This window comes from Pseudorasbora parva, chromosome 12, assembly GCF_024679245.1.
Source record: "Pseudorasbora parva isolate DD20220531a chromosome 12, ASM2467924v1, whole genome shotgun sequence".
NCBI lineage: Eukaryota > Metazoa > Chordata > Actinopteri > Cypriniformes > Gobionidae > Pseudorasbora > Pseudorasbora parva.
Window position 1 is genome coordinate 20,700,293 of NC_090183.1, and position 17,967 is coordinate 20,718,259.

Sequence of the window (17,967 nt, forward strand, 5' to 3'; positions counted from 1 at the left end):
TAACGAGTACATCAGGTGTTGTGGGAAGTGTTCCCGGTTACGGCTGACCTAGTTAATGCAACCTAACAATCAGTCAATAATGAGAGTTAAAAATGTTCTGTGTATGCCATAGTAAAGAGATGTGTTTTTAGTCTAGATTTAAACTGACAGAGTGTGTCTGCTTCCCGAACAATGCTAGGAAGACTCTTCCAGAGTTTAGGTGCTAAATAGGAAAAGGATCGACCACCTGTAGTTGATTTAGATATTCTAGGTATTAACAACTGGCCAGAGTTTTGAGACCGCAATAGACGTGATGGAGTATAATGTGTTAAGAGCTCGCTTAAGTACTGGGGAGCTAAACCATTTAGTGCTTTGTAAGTAATAAGCAAGATTTTAAAATGTATGCAATGTTTAATAGGGAGCCAGTGCAGTGTTGACAGAACTGGACTAATATGATCATACTTCCTGGTTCTAGTAAGAACTCGAGCTGCTGCATTTTAGACTAGCTGGAGTTTGTTTATTAAGCGAGCAGGGCAACCACCCAGTAGAGCGTTACAATAATCTAGCCTTGAGCTCATGAGCACATGTACTAACTGTTCAGCATTTTGCATTGAAAGCATGTGCCGTAATTTAGATATATATTTTAAGATGGTAGAATGCGGTTTTACAGATGCTAGAAAAGTGGCTTTCAAATGAAAGATTGGTATCAAAGAGCACACCCAGTTTCCTCACTGACGACGAGGGCTTGACAGAGCAGTCATCAAGTGTTAGACAGTATTCTAGGTTACTACTTGTGGAGCTTTTCCGTCCAATAATTAAAAATTCAGTTTTATCTGAATTAAGTTGCTGGAAATTACTATTTATCCAATTTTTTATATCAGCTATGTATTCCGTTAATCTTGTGAGTTGGTAAGTTTCGTCAGGGCGTGAAGAAATATAGAGCTGAGTATCGTCAGCATAACAATGAAAACTAATGCCATGCTTCCTAATGATATCTACCAGTGGGAGCATATACAGGGAAAAGCAACGGTCCTAACACTGAGCCTTTGCGTTACTCCATACTGAACTTGTGATCGGTGTGACATCTCTTCATTTACTGATACAAACTGATAATGGTCAGATAAGTACGATTTAAACCATGCCAATGCAGTTCCACTAATGCCAACATAATTTTCGATTCTATTTAGAAGAATATTGTGATCGATAGTATCGAATGCAGCGCTAAGATCGAGTAACACTAATAGAGAGATACAACCACGATCAGATGATAAGAGTAAATCATTTGTAACTCTAATTAGAGCAGTCTCAGTACTATGATACGGTCTAAATCCTGACTGGAAATCCTCACATATACCATTTCTTTCTAAAAAGGAACATACTTGTGAAGACACTGCCTTTTCTAGTATTTTTGATAGAAACTGTTGATTCAAGATTGGCCTGTAATTAACTAATTCTTTAGGATCAAGTTGCATTTTTAAAAAAAATGGTTTAATTATAGCCAACTTAAAAGTTTTCGGTACATATCCCAATGTCAAGGATGAATTAATAATAATAAGCAGAGGATCTATGACCTCTGGAAGCATCTCTTTTAGTAGCCTAGTCGGTATAGGGTCAAGCATACATGTTGTTGATTTTGATGATTTAACAAGTTGAATGAGTGTAATTTTTCCTCAGTGACAATGCTCTGTCTGAAGTGATACTGTAGTAGGCGGCTGCATGGTTGTAATTTTATTCCTAATATTATCAATCTTACTATTAAAGAAGTTCATAAAGTCATTACTGCTGTGTTGTTTACAAACGTCAGAAGTTGAAGCTTTATTTTTTGTTAATTTAGCCACTGTATCGAATAAATACCTAAGGTTGTGTTTGTTTTCTTCAAGAGTTGAGAAATAAGCAGATCTAGCAGTTTTTTTGGCCTTTCTATATGCCATCATGCTCTCTTTCCACAAATTGCGAAAAATCTCCAGTTTTGTTTTCTTCCAGCTGCGCTCCATTTTTCTGGCTGCTGTTTTAAGGGCCCTAGTGTGCTCGTTGTACCACGGCGTTGAATTTTTTGCTTTAATCTTCGTTAAGCGCCGGGGAGCAACTATGTCTAAAGTGCTAGTAAAGAGAGAGTCTATAGTTTCTGTTGCAACATCAAGTTCCTCTTGGCTATCTGAAATGCTGAGGAGATGGAACTGATGAGGAAGATTATGTACAAAGCAATCTTTAGTCGCAGCGGTTATCGTCCTGCCATATTTGAAGCGAGGGGATGGCTTTGCAGCCTTAGGTAAATTAAGTATACATGATATTAAGTAATGATCTGAGATGTCATCGCTCTGCTGCAGAATTTTAACAGTATCAACATTTATTCCATGTGACATTATTAGATCTAAAGTATGGTTAAGGCGATGAGTGGGTCCCGATATGTGTTGTCTAACTCCAATAGAGTTTAGAATGTCTTTAAATGCCAATCCCAATGCATATTTTTCATTGTCTACATGGATATTAAAATCACCAACAATTAGTACTTTATCTACAGCTAATACTAACTCTGATACAAAACCAGCAAATTCTTTGATAAAGTCTTTATTGTGCCCTGGTGGCCTGTATACAGTAGCCAACACAAATGTCAAATGGAATTTATCATTTACACTACACAATGTTACATAAAGCACCAAAACTTCAAAGGAATTATATTTGAAACTAGACTTCTGAGTAATACTGAAAATATTATTATAAATAACAGCAACACCTCCCCCTTTACCTTTCAGACGCGGCTCATGTTTATAACAATATTCTGCACTCATTTAAAGTAATGTAGTCATCAGGTTTTAGCCAGGTTTCTGTCAAACACATCACATCTAAGTTATGATCTATAATCATATCATTAACAATAAGCGTTTTTGGAGAAAGGGATCGAATATTCAGCAACCCAAGCTTTATCAATTGTTCATCCGTATTATATCTGTTGTTTATTTGTTGGACAATCAATTAAATTTTTACTGTTGAATGGTTTTGATGGTGTTTTGTATTTACTAATTCGGGGAACAGACACAGTCTCTATGTGATAATATCTAGGTGAAAGAGTCTCTATGTGCTGGGATTTAGCTGACTTTGGGGACGTGAGACAGCTAGCAGATGGTTGGTTTAGCCAGTTTGTCTGCTTCCTGACCTGGGCCCCAGAGAGTCGAGGTTTAGCTCTAAGACTATGTGCCAAATTACTAGAGAGAAGAGCAGCACCAGCCCAGGAGGGATGAATGCCGTCTATCTTCAACAGGTCAGGTCTGCCCCAAAATCTTTTTTAATTGTCTATGAACCCTATGTTATTTTGCAGACACCACTTAGACAACCAGCCATTGAGTGATGTTCTGCTAACTATTTCATCACTCCTTTTAGCAGGGAGGGGACCAGAGAAAAATACTGCATTTGACATCGTACTTGCGAGTTTACACACCTTTTAAATGTTAATTTTGGTGATCTCCGACTGGCGAAGTCGAACATCATTAGTGTCAACGTGAATAATAATCTTAGAGAATTTACGATTAGCTTTAGCCAGCACTTTTAAATTTGCTTTGATTTCAGGCGCTCTGGCTCCTGGTAAACATGTGATTATGGTGGCTGGTGTCTCTATTTTCACGTTCCATGTAATAGAATCGCCAATAACTAGGGCACTTTCAACAGGATCCTCAGTGGGTGCATCACTGAGTGGGGAAAACCTGTTTGATGTTCTAATCAGAACGGAAGAGTGTTTTTTTGATCCGCGACTATGCTTTCTCATTGTCACCCAGCCCTGCTGCGAGGGCTCAGCCGGAACCAAACAATGAGTGTTCGCTAAACTATTCGCATCCAAAGCAGTATCTAAAGCTGTTACATTCTCACTACTCTCACATAAAGCTTGGATGCGTGTCTCTAAATCTGAAATCTTTTCCATCAGCCTGATTAATTCCTTACATTTATCACATGTGAAGCCTTGTTCGCCAACGGAGATAGATATGCTAAACATGTAGCATGCAGTGCAAGTGACAATGACAGGAGAAGAAGACATGGCTTACCGTATTTGTTGATGAATCCAAAACTTACCACAGTTGTTAGATGGAGTCTATTTAATAATTCAAGTCACCACAGTTGTCTAATGAACTCAGAATGGAAACTCAGCCGGGATGGAAAGCTACCAGTCTAGCGAAAAGCTAACGTGTGGTAGTGATTTAGATTACTTACTTTACTTGACTTTTATTGTCCCCTTGGGGAAATTTGTTTGCAATTGTTTCCACATGCGTAATCACAACACAACAACACACATAATACACAGAAAAAAAGAAAGAAAGAAAAAAAAACAATATACAATAAGACTAACATAAATAATAATAATAATAATAATAATAATAATAATAATAATAATAATACAAAATAATAATAAAAAAATCAAATAAAAAAAAAATCACTGAGACCAGCTCAAAAGATAGTGAAAGATAGTGATGTCAAGTGAGTATTAAAAGATAGTGATGTCAAGTTTAACTTGATAGGCTATATTAAAGGTCCCATGGCATGGTAGCTTTATTGTTTTATAATGTGTCTTGGGGTGTACTTATATTGTTAGTATGTTTTTTACATCAAAAAATGTCATAATTTAGAAATAAAAGGCATTTTTTCTATACTGATATTACCCCTCTGTTTAGAATGCTCTGTTTCAAGAGGCGTGTCTGCTGTGAGTCTTCAGTGAAAACACCCACTGTTGTGATTGGCTGACATCTTTGCATTTGAAATGAGATTACATGCGGAGGGGGCGTGGTTTAGCTGGAGCAGCTGCAGCGCTGGCAGTCTCGAGAGAGAGAGAGAGAGAGAGAGAGAGAGAGAGAGAGAGAGAGAGAGAGAGAGAGTTGAGCTGGGGAAAGATAGCTGAGGAAATGTTATTGTACCGAGTTTTTGAGAGCGCAGGTTTTTTTTTTTTGTATATCTGAGAGCTCTGAATAAACACGAGTGAACTTTGCAATGTTATTTCTCTCAAAAAATGCTTTCACCACAGCTAACAACAAACACCACATCGACATGAGACAGTAAGAGCTTCTGTTGAGCATAATGAGCAGCGTCATTCAAACGTGTGATTGACCAATCTACACATTATAAAGAGTGTTCTTTGAATGCTCTCTGTAGTTTAATCATTTAAATAACAGATTTGTTGCGTGCTGCTAACAGAATCAACGTGAAGTTGATGGTTTTAGTCACTGGCTTGATTCACTGATGCATCAAGACGGCCAGCTGCAGGACTGACAGTTTTAAACAATTTAGAAAGAAAATCTGTTTGAACTTGAATGGTGGTGGTGGTGGTGGTGGTGGTGGGGGGGAAGGGGGCACCGAGCATGTAGGACGTGTCGCCCTTTTGCTCCGCGAGTTTGTGATTATTTTTACTTTTACTAACACAGTTTCTTTTCACTAATTTGGCCGGTGCACAACTGTGACAAGTACTTGGTCAGTTTCGGTGTGTTTTGGGGGAATTTCGACTGACTATGGCAGCTGCACGTGGAAACTCGGTTCGCACAGGACGTGCTAAGGCCTCTACCTCGACTGAGCCCGCATCGCCGCCGAAGGTGGTCACGGACCCCGAGTGTGCGCCCAATTTGGACAACCTCCGGGCTATGTTAGACCAGTTGAAAGTGGACATTTGTGGCAAAATAGACTTGCTATCTTGCGAGCTTCGAGCGGACATTTCTTCGGTAAGAGAGGAGCTTAGGCAACCAATTGAACCGATGCAACAAAAACTTAGCTCCCATGATCAAGCTATCACGGAGTTGCAACGCGCGTGCACTGACCACAGTGATCTGCTAACTTCACTGGATTCAACAGTTTCCACGCTGAAAGCCGAAGTTAAACTGCTGACCGATAAATGTGAGGACTTGGAGGATAGAGCGAGGAGGAACAACATACAGCTGGTAGGGGTGCCAGAGGGGGCCGAAGGTGTGCGTCCAACCAAATTTATTGCCCAGCTGCTGAGGGACTCCCTCGGTCTAGAGGAGTTGCCTCTGCTCGATCGTGCGCATCGCACTCTCTGATCCAAGCCTAGTGATGGCAAACCACCCCGACCCTTTGTGATTCGTGGGCACTTTTTCCACGTGAGGAATGACATTTTACGCCGTGCCAGCGAAGCCCCTCTTCTTCACCAAGGCAAAAGACTTTTTCTCTTTCCTGACTACACTTCGTCAGTCGCGAAGAAACGTGCTGCATTCACGGATGTTGAGCGTCTGTTACATTCGTGCCCGGGAGTGAAGTTTGGATTGAGGTTTCCCGCGACTTTAAAGATCACTCTTCCCGGTGGAGCTACACACACCTTTGATGACCCAGCCACTGCAATGGACTTTGTCAAGGCGAACTTGAAGTCTGGTGTTTCTTATGGAGCTACAGTTTGAAGGCGGCTGGCAGTTTGTTTGGTAATCCGGGGGGTTAATTGAACCCGTTTTCTGTTGTTAAACTGTCCTGCTTTAAGTTTGTGTCACCTGAAACACTTTTCATATTTTGCTACTGTGTTTGTTTACATACGTATTCTATGCTTTATTATAAAATTTGCACGAGCAGTACTGGTTTGTGCTGTTAACGGAGCGTGTTAAGATGCTTTTGGTAGTTTGCGGGTTTTGCTCGCGTCTTGTTTGGGAAGACGCTTCTGCTCATGGTTTAAATCAGCCTATTAAACGTAGCAAAGTTCTTCATCATCTTCAACAATTAGGTGCCCATATTGTTTTCCTTCAAGAGACTCACTTAAAATCTTCCAGCCACACTAGATTAAAGGGGAGGTGGGTCAGTCAAGTATGTCATTCCAGTTTTAATGTTAAATCTAGGGGTGTTGCAATTTTGATTCACAAATCGGTTCCTTTTGTGTGCTCTAATGTAATAGCTGACCCAATGGAAGGTTTGTGTTTGTAACGGGACAGCTATATAGTAATTCGATGATTCTGGCTAATGTGTATGGTCCAAACTGGAATGACAATTTTTTCCATCAATTGTTTGCCAAATTACCTGACATGTCCACACATCTACTTATTATGGGGGGTGACTTTAACTGTTGGCTTAATCCTGTATTAGATTGTTCTTCTACTAGACCAGGTGTGCCCTCAAGGTCTTCCAAGACCATTTTATCTTTTATGAAGGTGTTCTCGGTCTCTGATCCATGGTGCTTTCTTAATCTGTCTGGTAAAACATTTTTTTTTTTTTCTCTCATGTACATCACTCCTTTTCTCGTATTGATTATTTTCTCTTAGACAACCGTTTTCTCCATTCTGTCCAATCTTGCTCTTATGATACTATTCTAATATCAGATCATGCTCCGACCACACTGGAGTTAGTCATACAGGAGCGCGAACGTACATGCCTCCCATGGCGTCTTAATTCGCGCTTGCTATCTAATGAGGATTTTGTTAAGTTTGTTTCTAATCAAATTGACTTTTTTCTTACTACCAACAGAACTCCAGGGATCTCAGCCTCCCTTTTGTGGGAAACTTTGAAAGCATACTTTAGAGGTGAAATTATCTCCTACAGCAGCTATGAGAACAAACAAAGGGAAAAAATTTAAAAGAATTAAGATTACGAATCTCCCATCTTGATAATATCTATGCTTCCTCCCCATCCCCTAACTTATATAAAGATCGTCTCTCTCTTCAGGCTGAGTTCGATGTTCTTTCTACTAAAGAGGTTGAGGACCCTCTGTCCTGTTCAAGTTACCGTCCAATTAGTCTATTATCTGTAGATTTAAAACTTCTGTCCAAATTATTAGCTCTACGATTGGAATCAGTTTTGCCCTTGATCATTTCTCCTGATCAGACAGGTTTTGTCCAGAACAGACATGGATTCTTTAATCTTAGGCGACTTCTTAATGTGGTTTATAATCCTTCTACGTCAAATGGGCCGGAAGCCGGAATCTCATTAGACGCGGAGAAGGCTTTTGATAGAGTGGAGTGGAACTACCTTTTTTACGCTTTGGAGAAATCTGGTTTTGGCCAGGAGTTCACTTCTTGGATCAAGTTACTCTATTCATCCCCTGTTGCTTCAATCAGATCTAATGACACCCATTCAGATTATTTCCCTTTGCACCGCTCCACTTGTCAGGGCTGTCCCCTAAGTCCTCTCTTATTTGCTGTTGCTATTGAACCTCTGGCTATTGCGCTTCGTTCAGAGCCACATATCACTGGAATAACTAGATATGGTCTTGAACAGAAGGTCTCCCTCTATGCTGATGACTTATTACTATATGTGTTGGCCATGCCATCAAGGCATTTAGGGACTTGTATATTGATGGTATATTTGCATCCTTCCAACAACTCTCCGATGAATTCCATTTGCCTAGACAGCATTTCTTTAGATATCTTCAAGTTCGTAGTTTCATTTGTAATCTTAGCCCCAATTTTCCAAATCTCCCAGAGGCTTCTCTAATTGATTCCTTTTTAACCCCATTGCCGACCATTAAGGGTGCCATTTTAATTTTATACAATCTTATTTATTCTTTGCAGCTAACCCCGCAGCATAAAATTAAAACCCAATGGGAGGATGATCTAGGGGAGGGGATCTCGGAGGAGCTGTGGGATGCCATTTTGCGTCGGGTTCACTCTCTATTTGCGCTAGACATGGTCTGACCCAGTGCAAAATTCTACATCGTACCCATCTCACTCGAGTTAGGCTTTCCAAAATCTATCATGATGTCGATCCCACGTGCATTAGATGTCATCAGGCTCCAGCTACCCATGTCCATATGTTCTGGTCTTGCCCTTCACTATTTAATTTTTGGACACAGATATTTAACTCTATCTCTATTTGTTTGGGGGTACAATTCGATCCAACAGCATGTACCGCCTTGTTTGGGGTTTTACCTCCTACTTTGCAGCTTCCTAAATATAAAGCTGACTTTGTAGCCTTTATCTCCTTATTGGCTAGACGTTTGATTTTATTGAGGTGGAAGTCTCCTGCGCCGCCTTCTCACTCGTCTTGCATCAGAGACATCCTTCAGTTTGTGAAGCTGGAGAAAGTTAGGTGCTCGATACATGGTTCTCTTGCAAAGTTTAATAAAACTTGGGGTCCATTTTTTGCACATGTTGAGGGATTGAGTTTTACGGCTATACCAGACTAGCCACCCTGATTGTATACTAATTGTCAGTTTTTATTTTATTTTATTTTTTTATTCAATTTCTATTTTATCTAAATATATATAAATATATATTTTATTTATTTAACTTATTTATTTTTTGTTAGTTGTTCTGGACACTGTTTTGACTCTCGAACCGTTACCTTTTGATTTTATGTCACTGGAAAATCAATAAACAAATGTTTAAAAAAAAAGAACTTGAATGATTAGCTACACATCAGAACTCACTGATCCCAGATCAGGCATTAATGAACATTGTTACTCACTGTTTTTGGCGGTGCTGTTAAATCCTTATGGTAAAGCCTGTGCTGCTGACATCCACTGATAAACTGACTCCTTTCTTTACTAATTTTCTGGGTGGGCAAAGCAGGGGCAGGGGCGGTAACCTTTCCTGGTATGACGTCATAACAGGAGAATTCAAGATCAGCTCGTCTGGGCTCTCATTTTCTCAAAGGCAGAGAAAGACAGCCAGATCTCGTTTTATACTGATCAAAATTTCTAGCGACTTGGGGACAACATTTAGGCTAGGGGAACTCATATTAATGAAAAACCTCATAAAATAAATATTTCATGCCATGGGACCTTTAAACGTGATAAATGGCTATATTAGGCTATATTAAATGTGATAAGCTACTGTCTGGAACAACCAGTGACGATCAGGAATAGACTGATTGACAACCGAGAACAGTGTGGTGGCAGCTGGAGAGACAGCGGACAGCTCGGAGAGATGGCAACGGGGTAGGGAGGGTTAGCAGCCCAACCTGCATCTTCTGTGAGGAAGAACCCATTTTTACAAGCTACAGATCGACCTATGGAGTTATACCCCCAGGGATCCCCGAGAGGGGGGGAGGATGAGGATCCCACTCGGATAGACCAAAGAATACCAACACACAGCGACGGAAACATGACGACGAGTGCACAATGCTTTTGCGGCAAAGTGTGCAAAAACCCACATGGCCTGAAAATCCACCAGGCCAAGATGAGATGCGGATGGTTCCTGTATCACAGCGCACAGGGAACACCCCTGGTGAGACGTAGGAGGAGCTAGGCCCGGAGTCAAACCACAGCGCCCAAAACCTCAGTGACACAGGCCCCAAACCCATGCAGAACATCAAAACATCAGCGGGTAAAATGGCTCCAAGCGAACAAGGAGAAGGAGTGGCTCCAGTTTGACGAAGACGTTGATACCATTTTGGAAGCAGGAGTCAAGGGTGACGCTGACCGACGCCTCCTGACAATGACTACCATCATCATCAGCCTAGCAGCTGAGAGATTTGGACTGGAGGAGAAGAAAGTAGTGAACCTCCCTTACACTATGAACAACAGGGCACACAAGATCCACCAGCTTAGGCAAGAGCTGAAGAGTCTGAGGAGGAGGTTCAAGGAGGCGAGGGAGGAAGAGAGGGGTCCTCTAGCAGAGTTGCGTGCCATCCTTCGTAAGAAGCTAATGACTCTGAGGAAAGCGGAGTGGAACAGGAGGAGGAGGAAACTGAGGGCCAGGAAACGGGCTGCCTTCATAGCGAATCCCTTTGCGTTCACAAAGCAGCTACTTGGCAAGAAGCGGAGTGGCCGGCTCACCTGCTCCAAATTTGAGATTGATCGTCACCTCAGAGACACCTTCTGTGACAGTTCCAGGGAGCAAGATCTGGGCCACTGCCAGTACCTGATTGATCCACCTGCACCAACTCTGGACTTTGACGGAAAGGAGCCCAGCTGGAAGGAGATCCAGGTGGTGATCAAAACGGCCAGAGCAAGTTCAGCCCCAGGACCTAGTGCCGTACAAGGTTTATAAGAACTGCCCGAAGCTACTCCACAGGCTCTGGAAGATACTGAAGGTCATATGGAGGAGGGGAAAGGTTGCTCAGCAGTGGCGGTTTGCAGAAGGGGTGTGGATTCCAAAGGAAGAAGAGTCAAAGACCATCGACCAGTTCAGAAACATCTCGCTGCTCAGTGTTGATGGCAAGATATTCTTCAGCATTGTTGCTAGGCGGCTGACCGACTACCTCCTGAGGAACTCGTACATTGACACCTCGGTCCAGAAAGGAGGAATCCCAAAAGTGCCGGGGTGTCTGGAGCACACAGGCGTGGTCACACAGCTGATCAGGGAAGCCCGGGAGAATAAGGGAGACCTGGTGGTGCTGTGGTTGGACCTTACGAACGCCTATGGGTCCATACCCCACAAACTGGTTGAGGAGGCCTTGCACCAGCACATCATCCCAGACAAGTTTAGAGACCTCATTTTGGACTACTATGGCAGTTTCAGTCTCAGAGTCTCTGCGGGGTCTACAACATCAGACTGGCACAGGCTTGAGAAGGGAATTATCACTGGATGTACAATTTCAGTGATATTATTTGCACTCGCCATGGATATGCTGGTAAAGTCTACAGAGGTCCAGTCCAGAGGTCCCCTCACCAAGTCGGGTATTCGCCAGCCACCCATTAGGTCTTTTATGGATGACCTGACGGTGACAACACCACATGTCCCAGGGGGCAGGTGGATCTTGAAGGGCTTGGAAGAGATGACATCCTGGGCGCGCATGTGCTTCAAGCCAGCAAAGTCAAGAGCTCTGGTGTTGAAGAAAGGAAAGGTTTCCAACAAGTTCAGCTTTACACTCGGCAAGACCCAGATACCATCAATCGCTGAGAAACCAGTGAAGAGCTTGGGAAAGGTGTTCGACTGCAGCCTGAAGGAGGGCAGTAGAGGCGGTGGATGAAGCTGAGTCATGGCTTCGGCACAGGGCATTGATAGTAGCAGTGACTCATGGAAGAGCTGGGCTGGGTAGCGGCACAACACCTCGCTACAATAAGGCACAGGGGAAGGACAGGAGATCATTGGTGCATTAGTAGAGGAGGAGCGGGCCAGCAGGATGGTTGGAATGCGGCAGCAGGGAGCCTGGACAAGATGGGAGAATGCAGTGGACCGTAGAGTCACATGGGCGGAGCTGTGGATGGGGTAGGGCTACCTGGACACAAGCTGGGGCCTGATTAACCCCGGCTGGGTCGCCTGGGTGAGAGTGTATGATGCTTGAAAGACCCGAAACACTCCGTGACCCCAGGTAACATCACTGATGATGTGTCCAGGGTGCATCGAGGTGATGTATGTGATAAGAAGCACTATATGGTGATGAGTAAGTTATATTTAGCAGTGTAGATAACAAAGAAAATATATCAGATAGAGATTCAAACGCAGCTATACAGAGCAACAAACGCTGAGGCAGGCAGGCAGCAGCAGCAGGCAGACAGGAGCAATCGATCAGGAACAATCAAGCAGACAATCCTATATAATATATAAAAATCCTATATAATTATAACATGACGTGCATGTCATATTTTTTTGTTAAGCCATGTGCCTTATCAGTCCTTCTTATACGGTCCTTATATGAAAATAATTGCCTGAAGTAAGAGCCTCTCATAGGGATGAACGATTTTGGATTTTGCCGATATCCAATATGCCGATATTTTTCAACTCATTTTGACAGATACTAATATTCATTTATTTTTCCCTTTGTCTGGAAACAACAACATTTTGAGCAAATAATTTTTTTTTTCATTCTGGTTTCAGATATCTGAGGTCTCCTTAACTAAAATGATTCTTGTTAAAGTAAAAAATAAATAAAAATTCTAGTTATTTTAGGGCTCCTAAATCAGTCGCTTCAGGAATACTTTTAATCATCCACTTCATAAAATTGTATTACAGATTAAAAAACTGTATATAAAAGTTTAATTTGCAAGTGTCATGCTTGTGATCTATGATTTATTCAGAAAAAAAGTAACTCCAAGTTTTTTGTGTATTCTTTTTTTTAATTGTATTACTTAAACAACAGTGTCCCACTACATATATATAACATCCTAACGGCCGGCACTAGAACTTGGAGGAGGCTTCTGCTGCTGTTGAGGCTGCTATGCCTGCACGTGCTATAGTGGGAAGTCTCTGTTGACAGTCATGTTCTTCTGTTCGTGCATTCACAAATTCAAGGCAGCATTTAAAAACTGTCAAGATAAATCACTTTACATGCAATGTATTTGCTTGTTTTTGCTTGTTAACATACAAGTTCACTTCAAGACTGACCACACTGCTGACATGATATTTTTGATATAGCCCTCCTTCCACATGTAAGTTATTGCAGGCACATATCATATCAACACGTTATCATATCGGCAAGGCTGTTAACATGTTATCTCCCCTCTACACTGTTCATTACGGTGAACGTGCTTCTACACTGTTGAATACGGCACGGTGTGTGTTGGAAATTTTCTTCTTGCAAAAATCATTTCCCAAAGATCATTTGATTTCAGAAAGATTTGATTCAAATTAACAAAGCCGAGTTTCCCCTGCAGGAGACAACTCCAGTTCTTTGGTTTACCTAGCATATATACATAGCTGCTTTCCCAGAATGGTAACAACCTTCAGCTAGTTTTCCAGTTGGTTTCCTAGCTCATACGTCACAACATTCCAAGATCTTTTTCCGTCCATCATGTATCTTCTATATGTCATTTTCAAGCACATTGTCAACGTCCCCACGAACTTAATACAGGGCAAACACAACCTCAGCAAACAGCCAATATCTAATAGTGTCTTATATACAGCTTATTTTACATTAAATTCAATAATAAAAATCTTCTACATGTGCCGGTAGGTTGGCGCATGAGCAGTGTGTTGAATCTGCGTGCAGGTGACGGTGATGGAAGTTGTGTAAAACTTTGCCGTGCACTGAATAAAGTTGTACGAACTATAAACGTTGTTTATTTTGAGTAACATGGTAGCAGAGGATGGTTAAAAGATGGCAGCTAATTATAAAGTTCCGCCGAAGTTTGATGAAGCCAGGCCCTACGAGTGTTGGAAGAATGAAGTTAATATCTGGATGCGGGTTACCAATCTCGATAAAAAGAAGCAAGCCCTTGCTGTCGTCTTGGGGCTTGAAGGGAGAGGCCGTGAAACAGCGATGGAAATACCTGCGGAAGATTTGGACAGTGATGACGGTATGGCAAAGTTCATTGCAAAGCTGGACGACGTGTTTCTTAAAGAGGAAAAAGATTGCGCGAATGAAGCCTATTCATAATTTTATGGCATAACGAAAAATAGTTCAGTTTCAATGGAGGACTACATATTTGACTTTGAACAGCGTTACAACAGGATAAAAAGTATAGTATGACGCTTCCTGATGCTGTACTGGCGTTTAAGCTGTTAGACACAGCCTGTCTCGACGATAAAAGCAGACAGCTAGCATTGACGGCCTGCAACGAGTTGATGTTCTCCTCCATGAAGTCTGCTCTAAAAAGAATTTTCGGAGGGAAATCGACAGGCTCGTTGAACGGAATACAAGTGAACCAGGACGTAGCGTTTTTCACAGAACAAAGACCAAAAGGCAGGACAAGACGGAGAACAACTTTCCAAAGTGGACAACTAAAGTGTGGGGAGAAATGGCTGGAAAGCTATATTGAAGACCTCACCCAAGATCCATTGAGCCAGTTGATGCAAACAGAAACTCCCAGTTGCAGACCATTTCGATTTGGAGATGGGAATTTGGTAAATTCCACAAAAAAATGTGAAACTGCCAGCTAAAATAGGACTGACGAAATGCCAAATTGAAACTGAAGTTGTCAAGGTTGACATTCCACTTCTGCTGAGTAAAACATCCCTGAAGAAGGCAGGGACCATTTTGGACATGGAAAAGGACAGCGCAGTGATGTTCAAGCAATCCATTCCTCTTGAATTTACTAGTTCTGGACATTACTGTGTTGATATCAGAGACAAAGATACTAAAAAAGGTCAAGCTGACCTAGTCCTAACAGTGACAGAAAATATGCCTCCAGATGAGAAACGCAAAGTCCTTCTGAAGCTCCACAAACAGTTTGGTCATGCGTCGGCAGACAGGCGACAGAGACTTATTCACAGTTCAGGAAACAACGACAAAGAATGCTTTACTATTTTACAACAAATAGTATCCGACTGTGAAATATGCCAAAAGTTCAAAAAGGCGAAGCCAAAACCTGCCGTGGGGCTACCCTTAGCTTAAGAATATAATGAGACTGTGGCAGTGGATCTGCACGAGTTGGAGCCAGGTGTGTGGTATCTTCACATTATCGACCACTTCACACGTTTCAGTGCTGGAAACATTGTTAAAACAAAGAAGTCATCTGAAATTGTCAACTCCTTCATTCACACTTGGATAAGTGTCCATGGCGCCCCCCAGAGGCTGTACAGTGACAATGGTGGAGAATTCAACAACGAAGAAATCAGAGACATGGCTGAAAACTTTAACATTGAGACAAAAAACAACAGCAGGATACAGTCCCTGGAGCAACGGGCTATTTGAAAGACATCGTCAAACGCTCACTGAAATAATCCAGAAGGTCAAACGAGAAAATGGATGTGACTGGCATACTGCCCTTAACTGGGCCCTCATGGCCAAGAACAGTATGTTGAATGTTCATGGCTACAGTCCATATCAATTAGTGTTTGGACAGAATCCAAACCTTCCTTCTGTATTAGTTGACAAACTACCTGCTCTAGAAGGCACTACCATGAGTGCTAGAGTTGGAGAACACATTTCTGCGTTACATGCTTCTAGGAAAGCATTCACTGAAGCAGAGTCTTCTGAGCGGATAAGAAGGGCGCTACGCAAACAGCTCAGGCCCACAGATGACATGTATGTGACAGGAGACAAGGTATTTTACAAAAGAGTAGACTGTCCTGAGTGGAAGGGACCAGGGGTAGTTATTGGTCAAGATGGAGCTGTTGTATTTGTAAGACATGGGGGGACTCTAGTTAGAGTACATCAATCCAGGCTCTGCAAAATAAACAGACATGATCAGGAATTACCGGATAAACAAACTGTACAAGACAACAGTGAGACAGCAAGTGAAAAATTCAACTTAAACAATGGAGCAGAAAGCTCAGATGGTGAAGAAAACACAGACAGTGAACAGGAAAACATCAGCGACAATGAGGTGAATACAGGAGAAGTGGTTCATCCTAGTATGACACAAACTGAAACCGATCACAATGCTTGTGGTAACACCGTCTTTTCTGCTGGTGTAAAGTTAAAGACAGGGCAGATTGTAACATTTATGAAACAGGATGGTAGTAGTCTACAGAGAGCCAAGGTTTTGGGCAGAGCAGGCAAAGCCTCAGGAAAATACAAAAACTGGTTTAATTTGCAACATATTGAACCTGATGGACAAAAGGATCCAGTGGACTTGTCATGTGTTGATAATCTCAATATTGAATCAACTGATAGGGAGACTGATGTACTCATAACAAAAGACATTTCATTTGATGCAGCCAAACAGGAGGAAATTATGAATTGGAGCAAAAACAATGTTTTTGAGGAAGTTGATGATGCAGGTCAAAAGTGTGTCTCTACCAGATGGGTCTGTAGTCTCAAAGAAACTCCCAATGGCAATAGTTGTGGCTAAAGCACAACTTGTAGCCAGAGGTTTTGAAGAGCTTTATATCCACGAGCTGCAGAAAGACTCCCCAACCTGTGCTTCCGACTCTCTGATGCTATGGACTTTGTCACTATTAACGATGTAGTTCATGTACATCAGCATATACACTGAAAACCTACAGCCTATTCGCCTGCAAGCAGCACGTGCTGTGCAGAGAGATGCCTCTCTTAATGAGACCGAAAAAGAGCAGCTTAGGTCAAAAATAGGACAGATATTGTGGGTTGCAAAACAAACCAGACCAGACATTGTTTGATGCAAGCAGCTTAGCGTCAAACATAAAAGATGCCACAGTCCAGTCTATTCATGAGACAAATAACGTCATTAGAAAGATTAAATCTGAAAAGGTGACTCAAGTTTCAGCATTTGGGAAACAATGATGCTCTGAACCTGATTGTTTTTCAGTGATGCTTCCCTTGGAAATCTCCCTGATGGGGGTACACAAGGGGGAACATTGATTGGTCTCATGGGAGAAGTTTTCTCCTCTCTGTTGGCAATCTAAGAGAATTCGACGTGTGGTGAGGAGTACTCTGGCAGGGGAGACACTTGCCCTATCGAATGGAATAGATAATGCTGTTTTTCTGGCTACCCTCTTTTCTGAGCTCACAACTGGAAATGCTGAGCTCAATACTCCTCCCTTGATCTGTGTTACGGACAATCCCTCTCTGTTTGATGCTCTTAAAGGGTTACTTCAGCGATTAGCATATGGCTTTGTATCAGTAGAAACCCTGGAGTATATTCAAATTATTGTGCTTTCCCCCCTCATATCTCCCTGAGACGAGAGATTTATGCATTTTATTTCTGGAAAAATTCCTCCTATGATGCAAATTGACGATTTTTGCATCATAGGAGGAATGCTTGCCCAGAGGCTAAAGACAACAGCCAGCAGAGGGAGCCATTTCCGCATGTTTTGAATCTGCGCATGGGGGATGGGAGATTGCACTCAGCTTGCAGGGACAGCTCAGCTTGCAGCTACAGGATCATTTAAACGGAGCTATAGTGAGCAATGTAAGTCTTTTAACTTCTCAAATTCATTTCTATGAAAGTTAAGCTTGCAAAGGCATGAACTGAAACGCGCCACACTGAACTCGCGTTGTGAATGTATGCCGCGAGTGTAGTCGCGATTACCTCAGCTCTCATCACTCGTGCAGTTAGTGCTCAGTGCTGTGATACTCGCGCAGTGACTCACTCATCATATTGAACAGACACGTTCAGTTTTTAATTGTAGTGTCTTTTCTCTTCTCTAACTCAGTCACAGTAATGACGTTGGTGGCGTTGGGAATGGCCTCACAGGGTTGGGAATCGCCTCACGAAGCATTCTGGGAATTGTAGTCTTTTATCTCCATGGGACAAAAATACAATTTTCTGTCTTTTCTCAGTCTAGAAGACACCAAATTCAAAAATAATTTCACATTTCTACTGCATTGATGACCCAG

At 42.0% G+C, this 17,967-nt stretch overlaps 1 protein-coding gene across 2 annotated transcripts in view; it reads left to right on the top strand.

The window, feature by feature from the left end:
• The window catches only part of si:dkey-237i9.1 (SEC14-like protein 1), a 244,779-nt gene that overhangs the window by 132,731 nt on the left and 94,081 nt on the right, over nucleotides 1–17,967 (top strand). The window lies entirely within an intron of this gene.